The sequence below is a fragment of the Panthera leo genome, chromosome C2 (genome assembly GCF_018350215.1).
Source record: "Panthera leo isolate Ple1 chromosome C2, P.leo_Ple1_pat1.1, whole genome shotgun sequence".
In the NCBI taxonomy this organism is placed as follows: domain Eukaryota; kingdom Metazoa; phylum Chordata; class Mammalia; order Carnivora; family Felidae; genus Panthera; species Panthera leo.
This window is the reverse complement of record NC_056687.1, coordinates 116,803,756-116,816,290: the sequence shown is the minus strand read 5'-3', so window position 1 is coordinate 116,816,290 and position 12,535 is coordinate 116,803,756. Positions and strand designations below refer to the sequence as shown.

General features: G+C 40.0%; 1 pseudogene; it reads right to left on the bottom strand.

Annotated features, from left to right (window-relative positions):
• Positions 1-10,047: 10,047 nt before the first annotated feature.
• LOC122230245 lies at positions 10,048-11,399 on the bottom strand (annotated as a pseudogene).
• Positions 11,400-12,535: the final 1,136 nt, after the last annotated feature.

Below are 12,535 nucleotides of genomic sequence, written 5' to 3'. Positions count from 1 at the left end.
TCTACAGACTTTTTGCTGAAGAAAATGGTTTGACCCCAAATTCCATATATCTGAGTTTTTGATCGCATGAGAAATTAATTGAAAAACAACCTTACATATATAGGAGTTCAGGAACTATGCCTTTTATGTTACCCAATAAAAACAGTTAATGAAAAGCACATGGCAGTTAAACCAGAGGTAAACAGAGATAAGGAAGAGGAAGGGAAGTTTGGGTTATAAAAGGATGTAACTCCAAAGCATGTGCAATTCCAAAATAAAAAGCAAGTGCTTAGAAATTGTTTTTGAAGAGGAAAATATGTTCTTTAAAATAAATTTAACAATCATAATCAAAGATCTTTGGCTCTTGGGGTAGCACCATAATGGTCAGTAAGATGAAGCACCTTATTAAAGCTGACAAGAAGGAAGCCCAAAAGAAAGTGGTTGTCTTTGCTTATGTAAGACTGGTAGAATGTGCATCTGGGTTCAACATAAGAATTATTGTGGCAGCAGTACTGACAAGGGTCATGGAACCAGAATTGCATTGAATGGTCTCAAGTGTACATTTTGTTTAGTGAGCCTTGCCAATTTGCCGATGAGGATTTCTTACATCTATGATTTCATTTAATTACTGAGATTGTATCAGACAAAAACTGCTTGACCAACTTCCCTGAAATTGACCTCTTCCATGATTAAATATATATTATGTTTTTAAAAGGTAGTCTGTGATTTAAATTCTTGTTGACATCAAAGCCACCAACGGTCATTCGTTCCTTTTCCTATCTTTTCTGTGTACTTTACTAAAAACTACCACAAATAAATTCCAAAGACCTTTATAAACAGTACTGATAGGTTCAGCAAATCTGGAATAAGACAATGGAAATCAAAAATGACCCGAAAGATAGAAACTAATGATTCAAAATAAGTGGCCAGTTTTTTCACCAGATAACACCGGGGAAAATTAAAAAATACTTGCCAGTGTATGTATGCAGTATCTGTTTTTGTTGTGTCTTGTTTATTAGAAAAGTTGAAATGCAGAAAAAAGTCAAATTTATCACGGGAATTCTAATAGAACTGTATGATAAAGGAGGTCTGGGAAAAAATCTTATCAGCGGAAAAGGTACTCTGCGTCGAAATACCAGTTAACATAAACTAAAATTCAGAAGTTGGAAAGGCAGCAGTTAAAAAGAGTAAAATTTCCTCATCTACAGAAAGGAGAACTCAACCACTACGGTAACTTGTGATAATACAGTTGGAGAATAATCCGTGCTTTAAGATTGTGGGGGCACCTAGGTGGCTCGGCCGTTTAAGCCTCTGACTCTTGGTTTTGGCTCAGGTCATAATCTCATGGTTCCTGAGTTCAAGCCCCACATTAGGCTCTGTGCCCACAGCGTGGATCCTGCTTGGGACCCTCCATCTCCCTCTCTCTCTGCCTCTCTCCTGCTCTCACCCTGTCTCTCTCTCTCTCTCTCTCTCTCTCTCTCTCTCTCTCTCTCTCCCTCTCTCTCTCTCTCTCAAAATAAATAAGTAAATAAATTTAAAAACTTAAAAAAAATTGTAGGGGCACCTTGGGTGATTCAGGTGCCTAAGCATCGACTTCGGCTCAGGGCACGATCTCGTGGTTCATGGGTTCGTGAGTTAGAGCCCCACATAAGGATTTTTTTGCTGTCGGTACAGAGACCACTTCAGTTCCTCTGTCCACCTCTCTCTCTGCCCCTTCCCTGCTCACTCTCTCTGTCAAAAATAAATGCACACTAAAGTTGTAAATGAAAACGCTAAGAGCATTAAAGCAGGCTATTTACTCTTCAAACCAAAAGAATTAAAAATAAACAGGAAAAGGGAAGAACTTAAGATTAAAAAATATTAAAAGACATGAAAGTGACTGGAAAATCTGAAAAGGAATAAGCACTTCACCCTAACATGACAGTGAAGTGCATAAAAATAATTTCTCAGTAACAATCTACTGAATTCATCTGAAATATATATTTTTTATCCTAAGTGTTTTTGGAGTTCAGAGAGCAGAATACTTTTCTGGCTCTTATACATGTTTGTATATAAAGGTTTTAAGGAGGTAATTAGCTCACTATATTAAAAGAAAGAAAGATGTGAAGATGTAATGGGTTATTACATTCAAATTAAACTCAAATTATTTCATTATGATTTAACTTGCATTGTACAGTGATTCAGTTTTCATAGTTTGTAGTTGGATTCATTATATTACTTGCCATAATCAAATGTTATTTATTCCATTTTTTAAGAGATGTCATTATAAAAACATATTGAATAAACACCCATGTCTTGAATGTAGACATTTAAGCAGCGAGTGAAAAATATCTTTCTTGTCAATGAGTGCAAATTTCCCTTTTCAGCTAAAAATAAAAATGAGATGTGCCACAAAGGAAAGATATCAACTTCCAAATCAGGATGAGAGTTCTGGAAATTGAATATATTTTCAGTATGTGTAGAGGAAGAGTCTACCCTCAATGCATATGAAATGTTGGCTTCAGTAGATAAACCGAATATTTTTTTGAAGAGGTTACTCTATCCACCGTTCCTTTTCTCCAACCCCTCCCCCTCCTGTCTCTTCTCCTCCCTCTTCTTCTTTTTGGTGGTAGGGAGGGCCCATCCTGTTTATTTTGCCTTATTTAGAAGGGTTTCGTAGTACATCAAGTCTTTCATTCAATATGTACATATTATATTGAGAACATGCCATGTACAAGGAAATATCAATAATCTTATGCTTGTGGGTTGAAAATATGCTTGCATATCCATTTCTCATTCAGTCACCATGGGATCACTGTAAATTAGGTGGCAGGGGCATTATCATTTTATATATTTGGATTATGAAGCTCGGGAAGATGAAATGACTTACTATTCACAGCTGGTAAAGGCAGTGCTTGAACACGAACCCAAGAGATCTGAAAACACATCCTATGATTATTCTACTTTGTCATGTCACCTCCTCTTAGGATATGACATATTTTCTTCTATCAATCTACTTGTCATTTGTGAGCGGGATGAAGGAAGGACATTTGGGAGATTATTTTAGCAGTCAAATGTATTCTGTTGTGACATCAGCAGAGTAACTTCCATTTATTGCCTTCTGCCATTTGACCAGTGGAATAGTCAAGTGCCGGCACAGTTTGGGGGTAAAGAGGTCAGTTCTCCTTCAACGTGTCCAGAAATCCCCAGAGGGGAAGGTAGGCCTAACTTTCTTAGTGTCACAGGTAAAAGCATCCCCTTTGAGACTGAGGAGACAGGCAGGGAGACTCAGCCACCATTGTCCAGCCTGCTCAGCTCTGCTGTTTCTGACAACCCCTTATTTCACAGACTCTTACCTTTTTTTCCCCCTAATGTAATTTTATAGATTGGGAACTGTTTTATCATCTAAAACAAAAGAAACTTTGATTAACAAAATTTAGTCTTGATGGAAAAATAGTCCAATAAGATGGATTGTAAGAGGGAAAATATAGAAGATAAACAGGAATAGAGCTTACTTTTACTCAAATTCTGATGCAGTATAGACATATCAAATGTGACTGCACAAATGAAAAATCTCCAGTTACAAAGTATTTTTCACAAAGACAAAAATCAAGCCAACTCGCACCTCTTTATGGCATATCCATACATTTAAGTCAGTGATCCCAGATTCATTCAGGGTAGCGAATAACGTGCTTTAATTGCACACGAAAGTACTCGAACAATCTTTTGTTTCTTTATTTACCTCTGTTATAAAATGTCTTGGCAGACTCAGCCATTAACATTTTCTGCTTTCTCAAGGAAAAGATAATTTACCCGCTTAAAGATATTAGGCTCCTGTGTATTGTTTTTCTCCATTTGGTACCCCTGATTCCCCTTCTGAACACTTGAGTGCCTGCAATCAGGGCACAATGACACTCACTAATAACAACTGAACCACTGCACCCGCCATAATGCTGTGCGGCGCCCAGATTCACAAGCGCTGAGCCCCAGCTATGTGGAACAGCATCCCAGAGACGAGGCCGGCTCCTCTCCACAGCTACATCTGCTTCTCTTCTCCCCCTGGAGCATCTGCTATGAAGTGTAACTCCTGCTGAGCATATGTGGACCCAGACTTGAGCATTTTTCCTCCTGATATTCTCAGATCCGAAAATTCTACTTGAACTCAAATACTCAGATTCCAACAGCCATTGGTGCGATACTGGTGTTCGGAAGAAGTAGTGTTCGTGGTTTCAATCAGGGTATTTTTCCACCGACAGAAATAGTTATAACAGGTTAGTGTGACTTTTCTGGAGGAAAAATATATTTTGATTTTGCTAATGGGTGCTAGAGAAATGGTGTCTTAAAAAAAATAAAGACCTTATGAATGCAAAGATTGTCCTTATTGGAGGAGTTTTGACACTTCATCAGTTGTTTTATTTTACAGTGCCTTGCCTTTGTCCTCAAGGTAAAGTATGTCATGTTTTATTTTTACTGTATATGAATCAAAAATATTTGGCCATCGTGAGTCAAGAGATGGCATGATCCCCCTGAAATAATGAAGATGACCCAGTCAGTCACAAATTGGAATTTTTTAACTCAATTAAATCACAAAGATAGGATGGCGTTTCCTCTTAGAAATAACACAATGATCAGATTTCCCCTGGCTGTTTTGATTCTTTGGGGGCAGATCATATTCAGCATTCATGGGACTGTAGTGGGGCTGGGCTCCCTCTCCTGTATAATCTCTGAGTCCTTTTAAAATTGTAACAGTTTGAGGAGGGCACCTTTTGGGATGAGCACTGGGTGTTGTATGGAAACCAATTTGACAATAAACTTCATATATTGGAAAAAAAATAAAAAATAAAATTGTAACAGTGTAACATAGGAGATGGGGGTGGGGTGGGTTGGAGGAATACATCTTGTTTTTAAAAAAGAAATCCGCCTTTGTTCTCTCCAGTCAATACTTCTAACAGCATTTATGTCTGCTTATGATGTCCCATTTTTCTCAAGCATTATCCAACCAACTTGATCGTCTAGTCTATAAACCCTCTGAAAACGGGGATCGTCATGTGTACTGCCCAGCAGCGGCTGATGCCACAGCGAAGCTTGCAGTGACTATCTATTGAATAAATGAATGATCAAAAGCATGAATTCTAGGATTTTCCACAGGCTTAGACTACACATTTACCTTAGGAATGCCTATTATTTTAATGCCAACATGTAGTTGATGTATAACGTAAGTCATTTTTAAAAGTGTGAGTTTCCACTTGTTCTTTCACTATCGCCAGGACCCTGTAAAGACGGACAGATGTGTACACTGAGGTAAGAGCAATCACTGATTGACCTCTGGTCTCCAGCTCACCGCCTCGTTCACTAACCAGACAGGTTGGCTACGAACGGGGCTCTCTTTTGCACCACGCCAGGCAGACTAGTGACAAGTTGCTGTTGGCAGGGTCTTGTTCTGCAAAAGGTATTAGTCCAGGGATGAAACAGAAGTAAAATGGTGCAGAGTCTTCCTGTGCTTTCTCTTTTAGCCCTTTCAACTTCCTTTTACTCCAGGCTGCTTGGAATACCCATTACAATGAGCAGACCTACTGGAAACTACCCCTGCAGCCAGAAAAACAAGGTGCCCAAGTCCCTGTCCTCTGGATTGCATACCCAATATTGCTGAGGTTTTTCTTAGGCATTGCCAACCTGCTTTATTTGTTTGTTTGCCTCCCTCCCTTTTAATAGCTGAAATTAGATAGAAAGCTCGGTGTTTATATGAACTTCATCATTACCTCTCAGAGGATTTGGAGGATCAGCTAACTAACATATAAAGGGACCAGGAATGTCTTTGGGGACGAGACATAATATTAATTACTGGCATGTACTTCCTGTTCCCTTTGTAATACCATATCTGCCACCTGATAAGCAGTTCCACAAGAGTCTAGAGGAGCTCTCATCACTCTGCAAGCAGGAATTTGGCTGAAATTACCATCTATAGACAGAAAAGCCTTTTAGCAGCAGAGGGGCTCTTTGTATGTGCAGAGTCTCCTGTGTGTGGGTGGTTGGAGTGGCCAGCCAGCTGTACATTACCTGTGGGCACCAGCCAGGTAAGGCCAAAGACCAGTGAGGAGACCCGAGTTCCCCCACCCCCTCCACAGATGGGATCTGAGACACGGGGGGGCGGGTATTAAGGCTGTGGGGTAAGGCAGCATCAATGAAGATAACGGTCCCTCACAGATAACGCAGCCAGGCAGCTCAAGCCAACAACGCATTTTATATCTTTCATTTTTACAAGGCACTGGTGAGATCACACACAGACACACGCGCGCATGCGCGCGCACAGACACACACACACACACACACACACACACACACACACACACACACACCATGCTGGCAAAACAGAAGAGACTATGCAAAGCAACAGAGCAGCAACTTGTTTTTTTTCCCCCTCTGAAATGGGAAAGCAAAGGTTTAAATCACTGCAAAGGTTGCTACTTCCGCTTTTCTGTTTGTTTTCTGTTCAGATTTGGCCAAAATACCCATGGCAGCAAGGGAAGTGAGATGGAGAGTGTAAGTCAGGCTCTCTCGTTAGCTGCTTCTAAATCCTCTCAGCCCTCCAGGAACCTTGATCTGTGTATTCTGAAAATGGCAAGAGATACGTATTGTATATTCAAATAATATAGCAGTAAAACCAAGATTCAAGGGTTGTTAATCTCAAACATATTATGGGATTGCAGAGCAACTAAGGTACGGAGTGTCTCCATTTTAATTACCGGGATTGGCAGAGGAATCCAATTATGTTGCTGTGTCCCCAACATAACCCTTTCTGTCTTTGTTTGCTGCTCAGCTATTCTGAGCATGTTTTGATCACCTTTATTTGTTTGTTGTGGTTTGTTTTCTAGTACGCAAGCCTCCTGCTCAAATTTGAAGGATATTTTTGGAGGTTTTATTCTCATTGAAAGAGATGCTCATCTTCCTCTTGCAAGCATGAAATGTTTCATGTTGAGAATATATTTTTTTTTCTTTTTATCATTCCCTAGTGGAATTGAGGCAAATGAGGATGACTGGTTTCCCATATGTGCCAGACCATTGTTTGAATCTGATGGTTACAGGCACAAATTAGTCTAACTCTGAGCTCCTGGCATTGCTGGAAATTTCAGGCTAGGAGTAAATTTTTATTCCATATGAATTCTTAGTGCATTGCAAAGAAAGGATCCTTACACTTTCTGCTTCTGAATATATTCTCACATCCTAGTACCTGTAAGATCCCAGGACTGAGTAGAAATACAACAAAATTTTTAATTCAGATGATCACTCTCATTGATAGTTGAGTCAGAAAATTATCAGCATGGATAACGGACAGCACTTTTATAACAAACATTAAATTAGTCGCCCAGTTCTTTCCATCCACCCTCTGTTATCCCTGGAATCTACTCTTTCATTTCTGTTCCTGTTGCTACTCCCTACTTTAGCCCTCATTGTGCTTCCCCAAATATTTTAATAATTTTCTAACTAATCTCTCTACTTCCAATCTGTCCTTGTCCTCTCCCTCACTACCATTTATTCCTCCAAAACACAGGCATGACCATCTCATTTTCCTGCTAGAAAATTTTACGAGGTCCCCTGCTGTCCATAAAATATCACTCACTCCCTGCCTCTGACATTAAAACTCTTCTCCAACATAACACCGATATAACCTTTCTGTCTGCACTGTATTTCCTCATACTCAACACTTCCATCAAATTGCATTATTGACTCCAACTTAATAGGCAACATATTTGCCTAACATTGACTTTTTGTTTTTCTCGTGCTTGGTTATTAGCCGAGAATTAGTTTTTTTTTTTTTTAATAATTAGCACATTTTATTTTTTTGTAATTATTTTTTAATGTTTATTTTGGGAGAGAGAGAGAGTGTCAAGGGCAGAGAGCGAGAGACACAGAATCTGAAGCAGGCTCCAGGCTCCGAGCTGTCAGCACAGAGCCTGATGTGGGGCTTGAACCCACGAACTGTGAAATCATGACCTGAGTTGAAGTCAGACGCTTAACCGACTGAGCCACCCAGGCACCCCAGCTGAGAATTAGTTTTTACTTCTGTTGTCTTATATTTTTTTTTATTTATTTATTTATTTATTTATTTATTTATTTATTTATTTTAATTTTTTTTTTAACGTTTTATTTATTTTTGAGACAGAGAGAGACAGAGCATGAGCAGGGGAGGGTCAGAGAGAGAGGGAGACACAGAATCCGAAACAGGCTCCAGGCTCCGAGCTGTCAGCCCAGAGCCCGATGCGGGGCTCGAACTCACGGACCACTAGATCATGACCTGAGCCGAAGTCAGACGCCCAACCGACTGAGCCACCCAGGCGCCCCCTATTGTCTTATATTTCAATCTCATTCTACAAGATTAAGCATAATTATTAATGTTGTCCTACTCAAATTCAAAGAAGTCTTTACCATAGTTCTTTTTTGTAACATATTTTGTACTTGTTTTATCTTCATTATGTTTATATTGATCTCCTGTAACACATTTTGGACTCCTGGATCATAAAGGTTATGTTTTACACATTTTTGTGTATCCCCCGTTGCCTTGCTACTTCGGCATTCATGTAGGTGCTGTTTCATTCATTCAACGAATATTCATTGAGGTCCTATTTGGTGTCAGGTGCTGTTCTGAATGCTAGGGATGTAGCAATGAACATAATACACAATACTTACTGTGCTCACGGAATATATATGTCACTGAAGGAAAACAGATAATAAATAAAAGAAGTTGGTAAAAATGTAGAGCTGGGGAAAAAACAAAACTGAAAAAGGTGGGGGAATGTCATGTAAATAGGGTAACATAGGGGAAGGAGACGTCTGAAAAAGTTAAGAAAGCTGAAGAAAGTAGGAGAAAAGGTCATGGGACAACTGGGAAGAAGAGCATTGCAGGCTGATGGGATGGCAAGTGCAAAGGCCCTGTGGAGTTGTTGCTGAAGGCGAAAGAGAAAGGGAGAAAGCAGTAGCAGATGAGGTGAAATTATAGGGTGGATGGAATGGACAGTAGGGGGCAGTCATACAGTACCCTGAAGTTAATTGTAAGGACTGACTTTAATTTTGTAAGGACTTTAACTTTCCTTTTCAGAAAGGAAAATTGTGTGAAATATAATTTAAAGCATCACATCAGTTTCTGAATTTATAATGGATTGAAGGGAGCCAAGGGTGAAAATATAGGGAACAGTTACAATATTATGGACACTTGAGGTGCCTTCTGGAAACAACTGTATAGGATCTCTATTAACCCCTCTTTCTAACCAATAGCACAATGCCAAAAACATAAGCTACATATACACACTATGATCTTGGAAAAGATTGAGAGGTTCTGCCCTTCATCTTTGTCTATTATAATGATGCTTTGAATGACAAAGTTAACTAAACAATATGTAACGTGATCTAATCCAAATGAAATAAAGAAGGAGCAGGGGAGAGGGGAAAAACAACAAGATCCTCTCCAACTCTTTTTGCACTGACCCCCCTACTGCCCCTTGCCCGACTAGACATAGTCAATAATAACAAAATATGTCATGGCAAGGTGTCACAGCTTCTTTGATGAATTGTTTTCATCTGTCTCCCCACTCCCCGCCCCATGCATATGCTTTGTAAAAGAAAAAAAGTAAATTATTTTAATTCTATTCTGTTTTTTAAATTTATTTATTTTGAGAGAGAAAGAAAGCATGAGTGGGGGAGGGGAAGAGAGAATGTGATTGGGAAAGAGAATCTCAAGCAGGCTCTGTTCTGTCAGCACAGAACCTGCTGGGCTGGATATCACAAACTGTGTGATCATGACCTGAACCAAAATCAAGAGTTGGCTGCTTACGTGACTGAGCCACCCAGGCGCCCCTATTCTTTGTTTTTGTTTTTGTTTTTGTTTTTTTTGTCTAAGACAGGGAATCCCTTATTCAAACCCTTAAGAGTAATGGATAGCCTAAGTCTGTAACAAAGTGTTGTTTTAAAGCATAGGTCAGTAATTGTATATGAGAGTATACACAGCTACATACAATGTAACTGATCAGAGTACAACTTTTCAATGTTTAAAACAGAATAAACTGTAAAAGCAGCACCTATGTGACATTTTTAACTTTAGTATTCCTCTCCTTCTTCTTCACCTTCTCCTTCAACAGAAACCACACCAACCTCCTCATAATCCTTCTCAAGGGCAGTCATGTCCTCACAGGCCTCAGAAAACTCTCTTTCCTCCATGTTCTCACCCACATACCACTGAACAAAGGCATACTTGGCATGTATCTGGTTAAACTTGTGGTCCAGGTGAGCCCAGGCCTCAGCAGTGGCTGTGGTGTTGCCCACATGCACAAAGCTCGTTGTACTTTGGCCAGGTCTCCACCAGGGACTGCAGTGGGAGGCTGGTGGTTAATGACAACTTTGAAACCAGTGGAGTACCGGTTCACAAACTGGATGCTGTAATTGGTCTTTATGGTGGCAATGGCAGCATTGATATCTTTGGGAACCATGTTGCCATGGTGTCACAGGCATCAGGCCATGTATTTACCGTGGCGAGGGTCATATTTCACCATCTGGTTGGTTGGCTCTGAGCACACATTGGTGATCTCTACTACAGAAAGCTGCTCATGGTAGGCTTTCTCAGCAGAGATGACATGGGAATATGTGGCCAGAGAGTAGTAGTTGTGAGGATGGGGCACCAGGTTGGTCTGGAATTCTGTCAGATCAACATTCAGTGCTCCATCAAATCTGAGGGAAGCAGTGACGGAGGATGCAATTTGACCTACCGACCTATTCAGGTTAGTGTAAATTGGGCATTCAATATTGAGGTTTCTATGACAGATATCATAGATGGCCTCATTATCTACCATGAAGGCATGATCAGAGTGCTCCAGGGTGGTTGGTAGTGAGGATGGAGTTGTAGGGCTCAGCTACAGTTGTGGAAACCTAGGGAGTTGGGTAAATGGAGAGCTCAAACTTGGACTTATTGCCATAATCGACAGAGAGACATTCCATTAGCCGGGAGATGAGCCCAGAATCAGTTCCCCCTCCAAAGCTGTAGAAAACCAAGAAGCCCTGAAGTCCGTGCACGGGTTGGCCAGTTTCTGAATTCAGTCCAAGACAAAGTCAATGATCTTCTTGCCAGTGGTGTAGCATCCTTGGGCATAGTTATTGGCAGTATCATTCTTGTCTGTGATGAGCTACTCAGGGTGGAAAAGGTGGTGGTAGGTGCCAGTGTGAACCTCATCAATGACTGTGGGTTCCAGGTCTATAAATACGGCCCTGGGCATATGCTTGCCAGAACCCGTCTCACTGAAGAAGGTGGTGAGGGAGTCCTCCCCCCACCATGATGGTCTTGTCACTGGCATCTGATCAGTGGGCAGGATGCCATGTTCCAGGCAATAGAGCTCCCAGCAGGAATTGCCAATCTGGACACCAGCCTGGCCAACATGGATGGAGATGCATTCATGCATGGTTGCTGCTTTGAGGCTGCCAAGCAGATGGTGGAGAAGAAGAGGAGATTGTTGCTTCTTACAGTGTGATTCTTACGTGGTTGATGTAAGAGAACCTCTTAATTATATTCTTAAAATTCTATTCATAGTTATTCTTAAAAATGCAAGTCTTAATAAGGGCCTTCAAAATGTAGTTCTATGCATGTAAGGCAAAGTCTCATAGATTGCAATACAGTTGAGAAGACAAATCACTACATATATTCTGAATAGGGTAGTGGCTCAAAAAGGGGTAGTGCCTGAAAAAAACCAGTATATAACCAACTAGTTGTACCTCATAAGCAGAAAAAATATATACTAGCAATTGTGAATTAGGATCATCTATTCTGTGTTGATGTATTATAGAGATTTTATTGAAGAATGGAGATAAGGTAAAGAAAAAGGAGAATTCCAGGTGTATAGAGGGTGTAAATAAATTCTTGGGAGAGTGGGCAATAGACTATCTAGAATGGATCAAATAAGTTGGAGTAGAATAAAAATATGACTGTCCAGAAGGCTCAACTCTAATAAAAAAGGGGCTTAAATAACCAAGTGAATAAAGCTGGACTCTGGACAGCAATGAATAGCTGCTAAAATATTTTTGGAAAGTATAAAATGGAAAGAAAATGTTGAAATTATAAAAACTTCATTTAATAAGGATCAGTCAAGAAGCCAGGTGCAAAATAGAGAGAGAGTTGTGAGCCCCGACATATCTTAAACATTGATAATTTTGTGACATCACTGAAAGTCCATATCCTGTCTTAAATAATGTGCCTGCAATTTTTTTCAAACCTTTACACTGGTATTCCATAAACCATAAATGAACAGAATTCTGGCTGAATCAATATAACTTCTCTATTTGTAGGTCACAAAGCCTGTATTTAATTTGGGCTAAATAGCTGCTTGGTCATTTCACAGCCAGGAAAGAAAAGCACAACATTTAGAATGGGGCTTCTCCATTACCTTATAATCTTGGCTAAAGCCACATTGCTTATACTATTGGTTGTTGATACAAATGCCACAAACCAAAGAGAGGTACTACACACATCGTAATGGAACTGGTTGAAAGAAAGTCAGACTAGCACAGTAACCATTGCTCACCTGAAACCTATGTAGATTGA